At 40.8% G+C, this 16,397-nt stretch overlaps 1 long non-coding RNA gene across 1 annotated transcript in view; it reads left to right on the forward strand.

The window, feature by feature from the left end:
• Positions 1–16,397, forward strand: part of LOC131509861 (uncharacterized) — a 518,637-nt gene that overhangs the window by 35,793 nt on the left and 466,447 nt on the right. The window contains exon 3 of the long non-coding RNA XR_009260730.1: positions 2,762–2,890. This is a non-coding gene — a long non-coding RNA (uncharacterized LOC131509861). The remainder of the gene's footprint in view (positions 1–2,761; positions 2,891–16,397) is intronic.

Consider the following 16,397-nt stretch of genomic DNA (forward strand, 5'->3'; position numbering starts at 1 on the left):
TGTTGAAAACCTTTTTGTCCAAAAGTTGAACTTGAAGACATTCCAGTCCAAACTGATAGAGGTGTAAATGTAGAAATGTCTTAAAATAGGACATTAAGAAGAGAAGTTCTGTGTGGCAGGATGAGAGGTAATAGGCATCAAGATCTAGCCTGTAGGCCTGAGGGTCAGAAAGCAATTGATCCAGATGGAACTAGACAGAGTAACATACAGGAGACTGAGAAAAGAAGAACGAAAATGTTCAGGTATGGAGTCAAAGACAAATCCTGGGTCCAGACCATGGTTTGGCTACATCACAAGGGTTTGAGGCAAGAGACCATCTGGCTTTTGGCAGCTGATTGCCTAGTGGAGAGGTGGGACAAGAATGAAAGAAGAAACAAAATAGCATGTAGAGTTTAAAGGAAGAGGCAGTGCAGTGACACAGCTGGACTGGACTGTGGTTTTGCCACTTCCCTCGCTTATGACCTGGGACAGTTCTAACTTCTTGTGTACAGAAACAGATAAGAACATCTGGCCCATTTCACTGCTGTGAAAATTAAGTGAAGTCATCTGCAGGAGCCTCAGTAAGTGGCCTGCCCAGATGATAGAAGTACATTAAACAGAAGGTTTCATGTCATTTCCAGACCAGGGAGCTCATGAACTATGTATTTGCAGAGCCTTTTGTCTTGCTAAGCCTCAGCTTCTAAATCTTTAAAATGGCTATGATAATGTCTATCACCTGAAATTTAAGGGAGAAGGGCCCATTGAGATAAGAACTATGAAAATGCTTTGTGAACTGAGAATTGCTGTTTCAATATACTATTAAGGTCAGTGCAGCCCAGGAGGAAATCTTTTCTTCTTAGCTGCTGTCCTCGAAATACAGAGAGTAATCATCCAGTTCTGGGTTAGCTCCTGAGCTACACGGGGCTATCTATACAGAGGAGGATCAAGAGGGTTCAGCTAGAAGGTGACAAACAACTTTGATCAGGAGGAAGTGGTGATATAGTATCAACATGACCACAAGGACTCACTTTTGTGCATTGGGTGCAGTTCCTGCAAAGTACCTGGAGGTGATTAACAGCATGGGCTCTGGAGTCAGAACTTGGTGGGGAGACTTGGGCCAGTGGTAAGATATGGCTGTTGTCAGAAATACAAAATACGTAACTGTTACCCTCTTTGCCTGCCCACACCTATAGTAGGTTATCCACCCATACTCTTAGTCATGTGACTCTTCAGTGCTTCCCAGCAGTGTAGACAGATTCTACGCCCTTTTTCCATTGAGTTGGTTTTATTCAGTGACTCATTTTGGACAGTGACAGGTTCAGGAATATGACATGAACATAGCCTCATGCACTGCTGACATGTCATGAGGAGGTCTTGCCCCAGATAGCTACTGCAACTTCAGCATGGGTCATAAATGACCCACATGGAACAGATCTGAACCCAACTTACTACCTGAACCAGAGTCAACTCAGCCCTCCAGCTGATTCTTTGAGTAAGAAATAAATGATGGTTGTTGGAAGCCTTTGAGATTTTGGGGTCATTTCTTATACAGGATTGTTGTAGCAATAAGTGACTTAACACAACAAGTTCCTTAACTTTAATTATCCTCAGTTTTGTTTTTACAAAATTAAGTTAATAATGCCTAATTGTAATCATTCACTCAGACAGTTATCAGGAATAAATGGGGTGCAACATGTAAAATACTTAGCACAGTACTCAATGCCAAGCAAGAAAATAGTAAACAAAAGTTAATACTTTGAAGATGGAGAGTAGGTTAGGAAGAAATTCTTTAAAAATGTACACCTTGCTGAGTCTCAGTTTCCTCATCTGTGAAATTGTATATAAAAATACTTCACCTCTCTTTAAAGGATAGTGTTAGGATACACTGGTGATGGATGTGAAAGTAGCTTGCTGTCTGTGAAGAGCTCCCCAGGACTTAGGAGTTATTATTCTTCCTAATACAGAGAAGCTTTTTACCATAATATTATTTACCATCACCCCTAGAGTTACAGCTATGTAGGAGAGTGGGATGAAAGGCATCAGTGAATGAGGGCATGGACTAATAAACTGTCCCCTCATTACAGTTAGTGTCCATGAGAATATCTCTCTTCACTTAACATACTGCTCTCTACATCCACAGCATTGGTACCTTTGCTGGGTTCTCTCAGACATCTGACAACATAGCACATGTATATTCCAATTTGACTGCAGAAGGAAACTGCACATCTTGGAAGAAGCTGCAGGATTTTGCAAAGATGAAGGGATGATGAAGAATTTCTCTAATCACATGCAAAATAATTGACAAATGAGGATCTGACAGAGTTAGACCAGTTAATAATTGAAGAAGAGAAAAATTGACAAGGAGGATGACACGATAGGCTTCAAAGGAGAATAATTTGATGATTTGAATATCAAAGGATACAGGGAAGCCTTTGGGAAAATTGATGAACTCTCAGTGGTTTTTTTTGCAAGAATGATTCCCTTTACATTGGAGGGTATCATGGGCATGCAGTTACGTAATTCCTTTGGAAAATGATCTCAAATGTTCTTTGTTAATTTTAATAATTGTCAAATAATTGCAGTATAATTTATATTTTTATTAAATGTAAAATTAACTCCCTTTAATACATTTTAGTTTTATTTTCTCAAGATAAAGTCTTAAACTTTGTTGCCCTCTTTTTCCAGGAAATATTAGTTCCTATTTTTAGTGGTCTATTCTGCCATTATTTTTTATTTGTGCAATTATGATTTCATCTACCTATTATTTCCTTCTCCCTTTTAGGCTCAGGGAACCTTTGGAACCACTCCTTATCTGGAGATTTTGGGAACTGAAGCTTCCAGTGGGCCAATGAAAGCAAGAAAATAACAGCACAAGGTCCAGAATCCAGAAGACCGCCCTGGACACTTAGGGGTGAGTTATTTTATGTGACCAGCCAAATGAACTTTTAAAATTCTGGGAAGGTAAGGCAGAGCTGCAAAAACCTATCACAGACTCACTCTTTTTCATAACTTCTGTGTGACTTCATCCAGGAGACATCACTGTGAGCCTTTCCTCCTTTCTAAAGGGGGAATGCTAATATTTACTCTGAAGGAGATTTATGAGGACTGAATGAGATTATAGACAATAAAGTATGTTGGACAATGTTTTCACAATAGACACTCAAAGAACTTCATTGTGATTTCGTGAATACAAAAGAACTCACTGTGATTTTGTGATTTTGTGATACAGCCATGGTGGCTTGTATCCCACTAGGATGATTCCCTTACTTCTTCATCTCTGACATCCTATGTCTTGAGCATTTGTGTGTACACTCTAGAATTTTCCTCTAGATTTTCTTTGTGTCCTGTGCTTGGCCCCACAAAATGTACATTTTGGAGGACAGCATCTTATATCTGTATTTCATTCTTCTATTGGGCAGTGTGGAGGAAGAGCTGCTTTAAAATCCCATTGAGCTCACTAAAGGGATAGCAGGAAGGAGGAACGAGGGTCTGGGGGTGCCTGCTGGCACTAGACATAGAAAGAAACTTTGCCTTCTCTACGATTTGTGTTAGCATCCTCTACGTTGGCTTCTTTTCAGCCTTTTACACAAATACTATACCAAATAACACCAGCATGTCCAGAATAATTTCCAGAACTAGAATCAACTCAGTTATGTTAATTTTGTCATACGTGAACTAACGTGACAATAACTCTGTGAGCTAATTATTTTGTAGATAAGGAAAAAAAAAGGTTGATAATTCAGTTTGAGGAACTTATGTGAGGTCACACCTATGGCCAGAGTTGGAGGTGAGATTTAAATCCTGCAGGTGACTTCCAAATCCCTTCCTTACATGTAACCACAAAGCTCTACTGCTCAGGGCCAATGAGGGTACCACAGGAAGCACCTTGAGATTTTTATCCCTAGTAGACTATATATGATCATATTTATCAAAAAAAACCCCCAAAAAACCTTGCATTCCTAATATAAGTTTTCACTTTTTGGTTATTTCCCAAGAGAAATGAGGTAGAAAGATTTCCATTTTATTAATGAGTTTATGTGATTTATCCAAGGTCACCTATTTAGCTATCAGTGGAGCCAGGACTGTAACCGAATACCCTGACACTTTTAACTGTACTTTATATTTCTCAGTTCTCTTTTTCAAAGCACTTTTCCGAGTCTCAGGATCTTTGTGTTGTGTTTCTGTGGCTTCCAGCTGGGAGATGGTATACCTTCAGAGCAGATAGATGGAAAGGAGGAACTCTGTCCTATGGAGTTGCATCTCCTCTCCACTCCATAGAGCCCCATCCATCAGTTTGTCACTGCAGAGACCCAGCCGATGCATGCCCAGGAAGGCAAACGATATATAAATATAATGGAAATCAGTCAGGGGCCAATTTTCCCCATTGAAAAGGGAATTGCATTTCTCAGGCATGTGGGCAAAGAGAGGTTGATTAAACATAAAGCATTTCCACAAAGGGGTAGCATAAAGGAGAACTCAATCCCCACATGTTTTGAGAAGGAATTCTCCCACACTAAGCCCGATTGAGTGCCATCTGTGCTTCTGATAATTTCATCTGACTGCCTATCTTGTTATGGGGTTGCTGATTTGAGCAACTTGAAGGCATTTACATGACCCATGTTCCATGATCTGATCTGTCACAAGATTCTGAAGTGTCAAGAACAGTATGTAAAATGTGAAGTCATCCAAGAAGTAGCAGAGTGGTTCATCCTGTACTTGGTAATGTCACTGGATTTTGACAGAGTTCAGTAGTTTCTTTTAAACATAGCACCATTGGGGGGGGGGTACCTGGGTGGCTCAGTCGGTTAAGTGTCTGACTTCAGCTCAGGTCATGATCTCATGGTTTGTGAGTTCGAGCCCTGCGTTGGGCTTTGTGCTGACAGCTCGGAGCCTGGAGCCTGCTTCTGATTCTGTGTCTCCTTCTCTCTTTGCCCCTTCCCCATTTGTGCTCTCTCTCTCTCCATCTATCAAAAATAAATAAATGTAAAAAAAATTTTAAACATAGCACCTTGAGTACTGAATGCTGCTTTACTTCATTAACAGAGTAGTTTTTGTGATTGACAAACAGAGGGTAGAGGGAAATCAATAAATTAGTACTTGATGTTCAGGTAGAGGGAAATCAATAAATTAGTACTTGATGTTCATATAACTGACTTATTCACCACTCAACACATGGGAAATCTAGAGGGTGAACACAGTGAGAGACAATTGAAAGTCATTCTGTAAAAAAGGCAAACAAGGCTAGAGAGTTAATTGTCTGGCCAAGGGTTATATGGAACACAGGGTGGCAGTGTTACGATTTGAATGCAGACCTTCAGTTCCCAAATTCGGCATTCTTTTTATCATTCTATCATGCTACCTCTCATTCTTCTCATACTTATTCTCATATTTATTTCTATCACTACTATCTTATGATTCTTTTTATATTTGTTTTTATCACATGCTCCTTTTGTACCGGCATTTTTTGAGTGCTTTTATGTTTTTACCTTAAATGTCACCATTGCAATTATTTTTCCAAGTCTCTCTGGACCCTATTACCCAACACTTTCCTGTATAGTGCTAAATATATGACCATGCCACACAGGTGTATTTGTATTGATGGATTTGTTGGTTAAGTGGTCCCTTTATTACTATTATCCCTATTTGGCTCTCTGAAATTACCACGCACATTTATTCAGCTAATAATTTAATAAACAATAGTTGAGTGCCTATGAGATTAATCATGTGTCTTCTTTTTTTAATTCTTTTTTTAATGTTTATTCATTTTTGAGAGACAGAGCATGAGTGTGGGAGAGGCAGACAGAGGAGGAGACAGAGAATGGGAAGAAAGCTCCAGGCTCTGAGCTATCAGCACAGAGCCCGATGCGGGGTTCAAACTCTAGGACCGTGAGACTATGATCTGAGCTGAAGTCGGACACTTAACCGACTGAGCCACCCAGGTGCCCCTTATCTTACATCTTCTGATAAAGCACAGAGAGTAGAGAAAATAACTCACAGCCCAGGACTGAAAGTATAAGTTTAGGTGAAACAAAAGCATACACAACAACTAGAAAAGCGTACACAACGAATGTGTCCATTGCTTTTGCTCCATTCCCAAGTTTCTGGATCTCCAAAGACCAGACAGCCACAAATGAAAACAAATGAAATTTATATTTTGACCTTATGTCAGGGTTTTCCATAAAAATAGAAGGAACAGGATGTGTGTGTATGTACATTCATATATGTATGTGCACACACAAACACACATGCAGATTGATTGATTGATTGATTTTAAGGAATTGGCTCATGTGCTTCTGAAGACTCCGTGAATCCACAATCTACCAGATGGCTTGGGAGGCTGGGGACTCAGGGAAGAGTTGCATTTCATTGGACAAAGCAGTCTGTTGGAAGAATTCCTTCTTGCTCAGGGGACCTCAGTCTTTTTTCTCTTAGCTTTTTCTTCTCCTTGAACTGATTGATTGAAGTCCACCTACATTATGGACGGCAATTTGCTTTACTCACATTCCATCAATTTAAATGTTTATCTTATCCATAAAACATCCTCACAGAAACTTCTGGAATAACATTTAACCAAAAATTTGGATATCATGGTTCAGACAACTTGACATGTAAGGTTAATCATCACAGACATCTTTTAACCACACAGACTCTCTTGCAGGGTACATATTGGAATCACCAGGAAGAAAAAGTAGCTCTTTATTCTTCTCTCACTCCTGCCACCAGTACCCCTGCCATACCAAGAAAAAGAAACAACATGAACATATACCACCATGAGAATGAGTTGATCTGTTAGGAATTTAATGTTAATTTATTATTTTTTTTTGAGAGAGAGAGAGAGAGAGACAGACAGACAGAGAGAGAGAGAGAGAGAGAGAGAGAGAGAGAGAATGAACAGGGGAGGAGTAGAGAGAGAGGGAGACACAGAATCTGGAGCAGTCTCCAGCTATGAGCTGTCAGCACAGAGCCTGATGCAGGGCTTGAAACCACAAACTGTGAGATCATGAGCTGAAGTCAGACGCTTAATTGACTGAGCCACTCAGGTGCCCCATCACTTATGAGTTTAAATGCTGAAATGCAATTCACTGGTTTAAAGTAGATGACATGGAATGCGATTTATTCAAGTTTTAATATGGATACATCTAAAAAATAGAATAGTGAGCCAAGGTGCATGTGTGTGTGTGTGTGTGTGTGTGTGTGTATGTGTGTATGTACAACTTGCTTAGAGAATATATTTTAAAACACACAAAAATGTATAGATAACAATAAAAAACACACGTCAATGTAAACTTTAGACTCTGGAGAGTAAATATGTCTTGGAAAGAAGACAGGTGAATGTGTGGTACAGGTGGGGTCCTTAGAGAACATCAATCACATCTCTGATGTTCCCTTTTATTTCTACTAGATCTGATACAAGATAAAATATTAAGATTTGGCAAAGTTTGATAGTGGACGTAAGAGTGTTAGTTTTATTATTTGTATACATTTTTTTTTTAAATTTTTTTTTTCAACGTTTTTTATTTATTTTTGGGACAGAGAGAGACAGAGCATGAACGGGGGAGGGGCAGAGAGAGAGGGAGACACAGAATCAGAAGCAGGCTCCAGGCTCCGAGCCATCAGCCCAGAGCCTGACGCGGGGCTCGAACTCACAGACCGCGAGATCGTGACCTGGCTGAAGTCGGACGCTCAACCGACTGCGCCACCCAGGCGCCCCTATTTGTATACATTTTTATATGCTTGAAATATTTGGTAGTAAAATTGTTAAAATGTTTCCTTTTTTCTCTCAAGAGTCCTTGGCAAATATAAGATGCCTAACCCACCATCTTTGCCACTGCTTTATTTACCAAGGCCTCAGACCCCACAAGAGTTACAGTGTCTTTTCAGAGTGGGGTGAGAAGGAGAGGTAGAGCCCTTCTTCAGAGGAAAATTCCATCAGGCTTCTGTGTACTAATCTATTCCTGTGGCTGGGCCCAGACTATTTAGTGCTCAGCAGTCAATCTTGAACATCCCAACAGGGACATACTATGTAAATGTTCTGAGGAGAAAACTAGGAATACGTAAGCAGTTAACCCATGTCTCTTCATTCTGAGCCTTCTCAAGTCCCAGATTAAAAAGGCTATAGTGTATCAAGAAAGAAGCTCTATTTAATTTTACTAACCAGAGGATTATATCAGTAATTTTCTGTGTTAAATTACTAACACAACCCAACAAATCCAGGGTATACGATATCAGCCCTAATTCAGTTAGTCATAATTCCATGCATGTAGAATATCAGTATTTACACAGTTATCAGAAGATCAGAGATGTGCCACCATCTTTTTCTTTTTTGGGCAATTATGCTCATCTCTCTTACAATGATGAATTTTGAATTAATCTGTCATAAAATAAATTTAAAAAGAAAACACTTTAAAGTGAAAATATTAAGAATGGATATTTTTGGAGTCTAATCTGCAAATTTCTATTTGTTTTTTTTAAGTTTATTTATTTTGAGAGAGAGTAAGAGAGCACGTGAACACAGTGTTTGTGGAGGAGAGGCAGAAAGAGGGAGAGAGAGATTCCCAGGCAGGCTCCAGGCTGTCAGCACAGAGCCCAACATAGATGAGATCATGATCTGAGCCAAAATCAAGAGTCAGAGGCTTAACTGACTGAACCACCCAGGTTCCCCAGGCAAATTTCAATTTTTTATTCATAAAACAAAAATATTTGCATGCTTTTAAGATGGAAATGAAAAGGCCTGTTTCAGATGAAACCAACTAATACTGAGGTAAAGTTCTAATAGAAGGCACTCAGATCACTTGGGTACAGTCCTTTAGCTACATAGGGTAGAAGGCAAAGTATCTACAGGAGCCCTGCAGGTTACCACTGGCCTATTTGGGGGACAATTAACTGTTTCCTCTACTGGAAATAAAGGAAATAAAATTTTGAAAAATTTTAGGGGTGCCTAGGGAGGAGTAAGTTGGTTTAGTGTCCAACTCTTGGTTTCAGCTCATGTCATGATATCATGGTTTGTGAATTTGAGCCCTGCTCTGGGCTCTCTTCTGACAGTGGGGAGCCTTCTTGGGATTCTCTGTCTCTCTCCCTCTCTCAAAATAAATAAGTAAACATTAAAAAAAATTTTAATGATTTTTTAAAAAGTTTATTTATTTTGAGAGAGAGAGAGAGAGAGAGAGAGAGCGAGCATGCAACAGCAGGAATGGGGCAAAGAGAGAGGTAGAGAGAGAGAGAATCCAAAGCAGGCTTTATGCTGTCAGTGCAGAGCCCAGTGGAGGGCTTGATCCCAGGTACCATGAGATCATGACCTGAGCCAAAATCAAGGATTAGATGCTTAACTGACTGAGCCACCCATGTGCTCATAAAGAAGGTTGATTTTATTTTTTTTTATTTTATTTATTTTTTTTAACATTTATTTATTTTTGACACAGAGAGAGACAGAGCATGAACAGGGGAGGGTCAGAGAGAGGGAGACACAGAATCTGAAACAGGCTCCAGGCTCTGAGCTGTCAGCACAGAGCCCGACGCGGGGCTCGAACTCACGGACTGCGAGATCATGACCTGAGCCGAAGTCGGCCACTTAACCGACTGAGCCACCCAGGCGCCCCAAGAAGGTTGATTTTAATCATGCTAATTGTGTATGTGCTTGGGGCCATTGATGAGTAAAGGAATATTAACTTCTTATAATATGAATAACCATCTGCTATTCATTTATTTAAAAAATACTTATTGAACACTTACTATATGCAAAGACTCTTAGGTATTAGTGATAAAGATGATAAATAAAAACAGAATTTTCCCTGTCCTGAGAGAGCTTGGGTAGTCACAAAGCAAATATAAGTTAGATGTCTCAAAAGTGCTATGGGAGGAGGTTGGAAGATGGCGGCGTAGGAGGACGCTGGGCTCACTGCGCATCCTGCTGATCACTTAGATTCCACCTACACCTACCTAAATAACCCAGAAAACCGCCAGAGGATTAGTAGAACGGAGTCTCCGGAGCCAAGCGCAGATGAGAGGCCCACGGAAGAGGGTAGGAAGGGCGGTGAGGCGGTGCGCACTCCATGGACTGGTGGGAGGGAGCCGGGGCGGAGGGGCAGCCTGCCAGCCAAGCAGAGCCCCCGAGTCTGGCTGGCAAAAGTGGAGGGGCCAGACAGAGTGTGTTCTGACAGCAAGCGAGACTTAGCCTCTGGGAGGTCATAAGTTAACAGCTCTGCTCTGAAAGCAGGAAGGCTGGAGGACAAAGGGAGGGAGAGTTGCTGAGTCCCCGGAAGACAGAGCTCAACTTGGTGGGGAACAAAGGCGCTCGCCAGCGCCATCTCCCCCGCCCATCCCCCAGCCAAAATCCCAAAGGGAACCAGTTCGTGCCAGGGAACTTGCTCACTCCGCACAAACACCCAACTCTGTGCTTCTGCGGAGCCAAACCTCTGGCAGGCAGCAGATCTGACTCCCTCCCGCTGCCACAGGGCCCCTCCTGAAGTGGATCACCTAAGGAGAAGCGAGCTAAGCCTGCCCCTCCTGCCCCCGTGCACCTTGCCTATCCACCCCAGCTAATACGCCATATCCCCAGCACCACAAGCCTGGCAGTGTGCAAGTAGCCCAGATGGGCCACGCCACCCCACAGTGAATCCCGCCCCTAGCAGAGGGGAAGAGAAGGCACACACCAGTCTGACTGTGGCCCCAGCGGTGGGCTGGGGGCAGACATCAGGTTGGACTGCGGCCCTGCCCACCAACTCCAATTATACACCACAGCACAGGGGAAGTGCCCTGCAGGTCCTCAACACTCCAGGGACTATCCAAAATGACCAAAGTAAGAATTCCCCTCAGAAGAATCTCCAGGAAATAACAACAGCCAATGAACTGATCAAAAAGGATTTAAATAATATAACAGAACATGAATTTAGAATAATAGTCATAAAATTAATCGCTGGGCTTGAAAACAGTATAGAGGACAGCAGAGAATCTCTTGCTACAGAGATCAAGGGACTAAGGAACAGTCACGAGGAGCTGAAAAGCACTTTAAACGAAATGCAAAACAAAATGGAAACCACGACAGCTCGGATTGAAGAGGCAGAGGAGAGAATAGGTGAACTAGAAGATAAAGTTATGGAAAAAGAGGAAGCTGAGAGAAAGAGAGATAAAAAAAAAACCCAGGATATGAGGGGAAAATTAGAGAACTAAATGATACACTAAAAAGAAATAATATACGCATAATTGGTATCCCAGAGGAGGAAGAGAGAGGGAAAGGTGCTGAAGGGGTACTTGAAGAAATAATAGCTGAGAACTTCCCTGTACTGGGGAAGGAAAAAGGCATTGAAATCCAAGAGGCACAGAGAACTCCCTTCAGACGTAACTTGAATCGATCTTCTGCACGACATATCATAGTGAAACTGGCAAAATACAAGGATAAAGAGAAAATTCTGAAAGCAGCAAGGGATAAACGTGCCCTCACATATAAAGGGAGACCTATAAGACTCGTGACTGATCTCTCTTTTGAAACTTGGCAGGCCAGAAAGGATTGGCACGATATCTTCAGTGTGCTAAACAGAAAAAATATGCAGCCGAGAATCCTTTATCCAGCAAGTGTGTCATTTAGAATAGAAGGAGAGATAAAGGTCTTCCCAAACAAACAAAAACTGAAGGAATTTGTCACCACTAAACCAGCCCAACAAGAGATCCTAAGGGGGATCCTGTGAGACAAAGTACCAGAGACATCACTACCAGCATAAAACATACAGACATCACAATGACTCTAAACCCGTATCTTTCTATAATAACACTGAATGTAAATGGATTAAATGCGCCAACCAAAAGACATAGGGTATCAGAATGGATAAAAAAACAAGACCCATCTATTTGCTGTCTACAAGAGACTCATTTTAGACCTGAGGACACCTTCAGATTGAGAGTGAGGGGATAGAGAACTATTTATCATGCCACTGGAAGCCAAAAGAAAGCTGGAGTAGCCATACTTATATCAGACAAACTAGACTTTAAATTAAAGGCTGTAACAAGAGATGAAGAAGGGCATTATATAATAATTAAAGGGTCTATCCATCAGGAAGAGCTAACAATTATAAATGTCTATGCGCCGAATACCAGAGCCCCCAAATTTATAAAACAATTACTCACAAACATAAGCAACCTTATTGATAAGAATGTGGTCATTGCAGGGGACTTTAACACTCCACTTACAGAAATGGATAGATCATCTAGACACACGGTGAATAAAGAAACAAGGGCCCTGAATGATACATTGGATCAGATGGACTTGACAGATATATTTAGAACTCTGCATCCCAAAGCAACAGAATATACTTTCTTCTCAAGTGCACATGGAACATTCTCCAAGATAGATCATATACTGGGTCACAAAACAGCCCTTCATAAGTTTACAAGAATTGAAATTATACCATACATACTTTCAGACCACAATGCTATGAAGCTTGAAATCAACCACAGGAAAAAGTCTGGAAAACCTCCAAAAGCATGGAGGTTAAAGAACACCTTACTAAAGAATGAGTGGGTCAACCAGGCAATTAGAGAAGAAATTAAAAAATATGTGGAAACAAACGAAAATGAAAATACAACAATCCAAACGCTTTGGGACGCAGCGAAGGCAGTCCTGAGAGGAAAATACATCGCAATCCAGGCCTATCTCAAGAAACAAGAAAAATCCCAAATACAAAATCTAACAGCACACCTAAAGGAAATAGAAGCAGAACAGCAAAGGCAGCCTAAATCCAGCGGAAGAAGAGAAATAATAAAGGTCAGAGCAGAAATAAACAATATAGAATCTAAAAAAACTGTAGAGCAGATCAATGAAACCAAGAGTTGGTTTTTGGAAAAAATAAACAAAATTGACAAACCTCTAGCCAGGCTTCTCAAAAAGAAAAGGGAGATGACCCAAACAGATAAAATCATGAATGAAAATGGGATTATTACAACCAATCCCTCAGAGATACAAACAATTATCAGGGAATACTATGAAAAATTATATGCCAACAAATTGGACAACCTGGAAGAAATGGACAAATTCCTAAACACCCACACTCTTCCAAAACTCAATCAGGAGGAAATAGAAAGCTTGAACAGACCCATAACCAGCGAAGAAATTGAATCGGTTATCAAAAATCTCCCAAAAAATAAGAGTCCAGGACCAGATGGCTTCCCAGGGGAGTTCTACCAGACGTTTAAAGCAGAGATATTACCTATCCTTCTCAAGCTATTCCAAGAAATAGAAAGGGAAGGAAAACTTCCAGACTCATTCTATGAAGCCAGTATTACTTTGATTCCTAAAGCAGACAGAGACCCAGTAAAAAAAGAGAACTATAGGCCAATATCCCTGATGAATATGGATGCAAAAATTCTCAATAAGATACTAGCAAATCAAATTCAACAGCTTATAAAAAGAATTATTCACCATGATCAAGCAGGATTCATTCCTGGGATGCAGGGCTGGTTCAACATTCGCAAATCAATCAACGTGATACATCACATTAACAAAAAAAAAGAGAAGAACCATATGATCCTGTCAATCGATGCAGAAAACGCCTTTGACAAAATCCAGCACCCTTTCTTAATAAAAACCCTTGAGAAAGTCGGGATAGAAGGAACATACTTACACATCATAAAAGCCATTTATGAAAAGCCCACAGCTAACATCATCCTCAATGGGGGAAAACTGAGAGCTTTTTCCCTGAGATCAGCAACACGATAGGGATGCCCACTCTCACCACTGTTGTTTAACATAGTGTTGGAAGTTCTAGCATCAGCAATCAGACAACAAAAGGAAATCAAAGGCATCAAAATTGGCAAAGATGAAGTCAAGCTTTTGCTTTTTGCAGATGACATGATATTATACATGGAAAATCCAATAGACTCCACCAAAAGTCTGCTAGAACTGATACATGAATTCAGCAAAGTTGCAGGATACAAAATCAATGTACAGAAATCAGTTGCATTATTATACACTAACAATGAAGCAACAGAAAGACAAATAAAGAAACTGATCCCATTCACAATTGCACCAAGAAGCATAAAATACCTAGGAATAAATCTAACCAAAGATATAGAAGATCTGTATGCTGAAAACTATGGAAAGTTTATGAAGGTAATTGAAGAAGATATAAAGAAATGGAAAGACATTCCCTGCTCATGGATTGGAAGAATAAATATTGTCAAAATGTCAATACTACCCAAAGCTATGTACACATTCAATGCAATCCCAATCAAAATTGCACCAGCATTCTTCTCGAAACTAGAACAAGCCATCCTAAAATTCATATGGAACCACAAAAGGCCCCGAATAGCCAAAGTAATTTTGAAGAAGAAGACCAAAGCAGGAGGCATCACAATCCCAGACTTTAGCCTCTACTAAAAAGCTGTCATCATCAAGACAGCATGGTATTGGCAGAAAAAGAGACACATAGACCAATGGAATAGAATAGAAACCCCAGAACTAGACCCACAAACGTATGGCCAACTCATTTTTGACAAAGCAGGAAAGAACATCCAGTGGAAAAAAGTCAGTCTCTTTAACAAATGGTGCTGGGAGAACTGGACAGCAACATGCAGAATGTTGAAACTAGACCACTTTCTCACACCATTCACAAAAATAAACTCAAAATGGGTAAAGGACCTGAATGTGAGACAGGAAACCATCAAAACCCTAGAGGAGAAAGCAGGAAAAGACCTCTCTGACATTAGTCGTAGCAATCTCTTACTCAACACATCCCCAAAGGCAAGGGAATTAAAAGCAAAAATGAATTACTGGGACCTTATGAAGATAAAAAGCTTCTGCACAACAAAGGAAACAACCAGCAAAACTAAAAGGCAACCAACGGAATGGGAAAAGATATTTGCAAATGACATATCAGACAAAGGGCTAGTATCCCAAATCTATAAAGAGCTCACCAAACTCCACACCCGAAAAACAAATAACCCAGTGAAGAAATGGGCAGAAAACATGAATAGACACTTCTCTAAAGAAGACATCCGGATGGCCAACAGGCCCATGAAAAGATGTTCAACGTCGCTCCTTATCAGGGAAATACAAATCAAAACCACACTCAGATATCACCTCACGCCTGTCAGAGTGGCCAAAATGAACAAATCAGGAGACTATAGATGCTGGAGAGGATGTGGAGAAACGGAACCCTCTTGCACTGTTGGTGGGAATGCAAATTGGTGCAGCCGCTCTGGAAAGCAGTGTGGAGGTTCCTCAGAAAATTAAAAATAGACCTACCCTATGACTCAGCAATAGCACTGCTAGGAATTTACCTAAGGGATACAGGAGTACTGATGCATAGGGGCACTTGTACCCCAATGTTTATAGCAGCACTCTCAACAATAGCTAAATTATGGAAAGAACCTAAATGTCCATCAACTGATGAATGGATAAAGAAATTGTGGTTTTTTTTTTTTTTTTTTTAATTTTTTTTTTTCAACGTTTTTTATTTATTTTTGGGACAGACAGAGACAGAGCATGAACGGGGGAGGGGCAGAGAGAGAGGGAGACACAGAATCGGAAACAGGCTCCAGGCTCCGAGCCGTCGGCCCGGAGCCCGACGCGGGGCTCGAACTCACGGACCGCGAGATCGTGACCTGGCTGAAGTCGGACGCTCAACCGACTGCGCCACCCAGGCGCCCCAAGAAATTGTGGTTTATATACACAATGGAATACTACGTGGCAATGAGAAAGAATGAAATATGGCCTTTTGTAGCAACGTGGATGGAACTGGAGAGTGTGATGCTAAGTGAAATAAGCCATACAGAGAAAGACAGATACCATATGGTTTCACTCTTATGTGGATCCTGAGAAACGTAACAGAAACCCATGGGGGAGGGGAAGGGAAAAAAAAAAAAAAAAGAGGTTAGAGTGGGAGAGAGCCAAAGCATAAGAGACTGTTAAAAACTGAGAACAAACTGAGGGTTGATGGGGGGTGGGAGGGAGGGCAGGGTGGGTGATGGGTATTGAGGAGGGCACCTTTTGGGATGAGCACTGGGTGTTGTATGGAAACCAATTTGACAGTAAATTTCATATATTAAAAAATAAAAAAAATAAAAATAAAAAAAAAAAAAAAAAAAAAAAAAAAAAAGAAAAAGTGTTTCAGGTAGAGAGGACAGCCAGGTTAAAAGATGGGAGTGTGCTTGTCATGTTCAGGAAAGGTTGCAGGCTGGCATGGTTGGAGCAGAGTGGACCAGGTGGGGAGTTAGTAGGAAATAAGCTAAAAAGATCTGGGTGGTGGTTAGATTACAGAGGGCCTTCTGGTCTTTGTTGGGCTTTGGCTTTTGCTCGGAGTGAAATGGCTACTGAAGGGTTTTCAGCAATCAGGACATGATCTGACTTGCTGTTTAAACAGGATTTATCTTCCTACTCTACTGGAAATAAAGGTTTGGGAGCCAAGGGTGGAAGCCAAGGTAATGAGGAG

The sequence above is a fragment of the Neofelis nebulosa genome, chromosome 4, assembly GCF_028018385.1.
Source record: "Neofelis nebulosa isolate mNeoNeb1 chromosome 4, mNeoNeb1.pri, whole genome shotgun sequence".
Taxonomy (NCBI): Eukaryota; Metazoa; Chordata; class Mammalia; order Carnivora; family Felidae; genus Neofelis; species Neofelis nebulosa.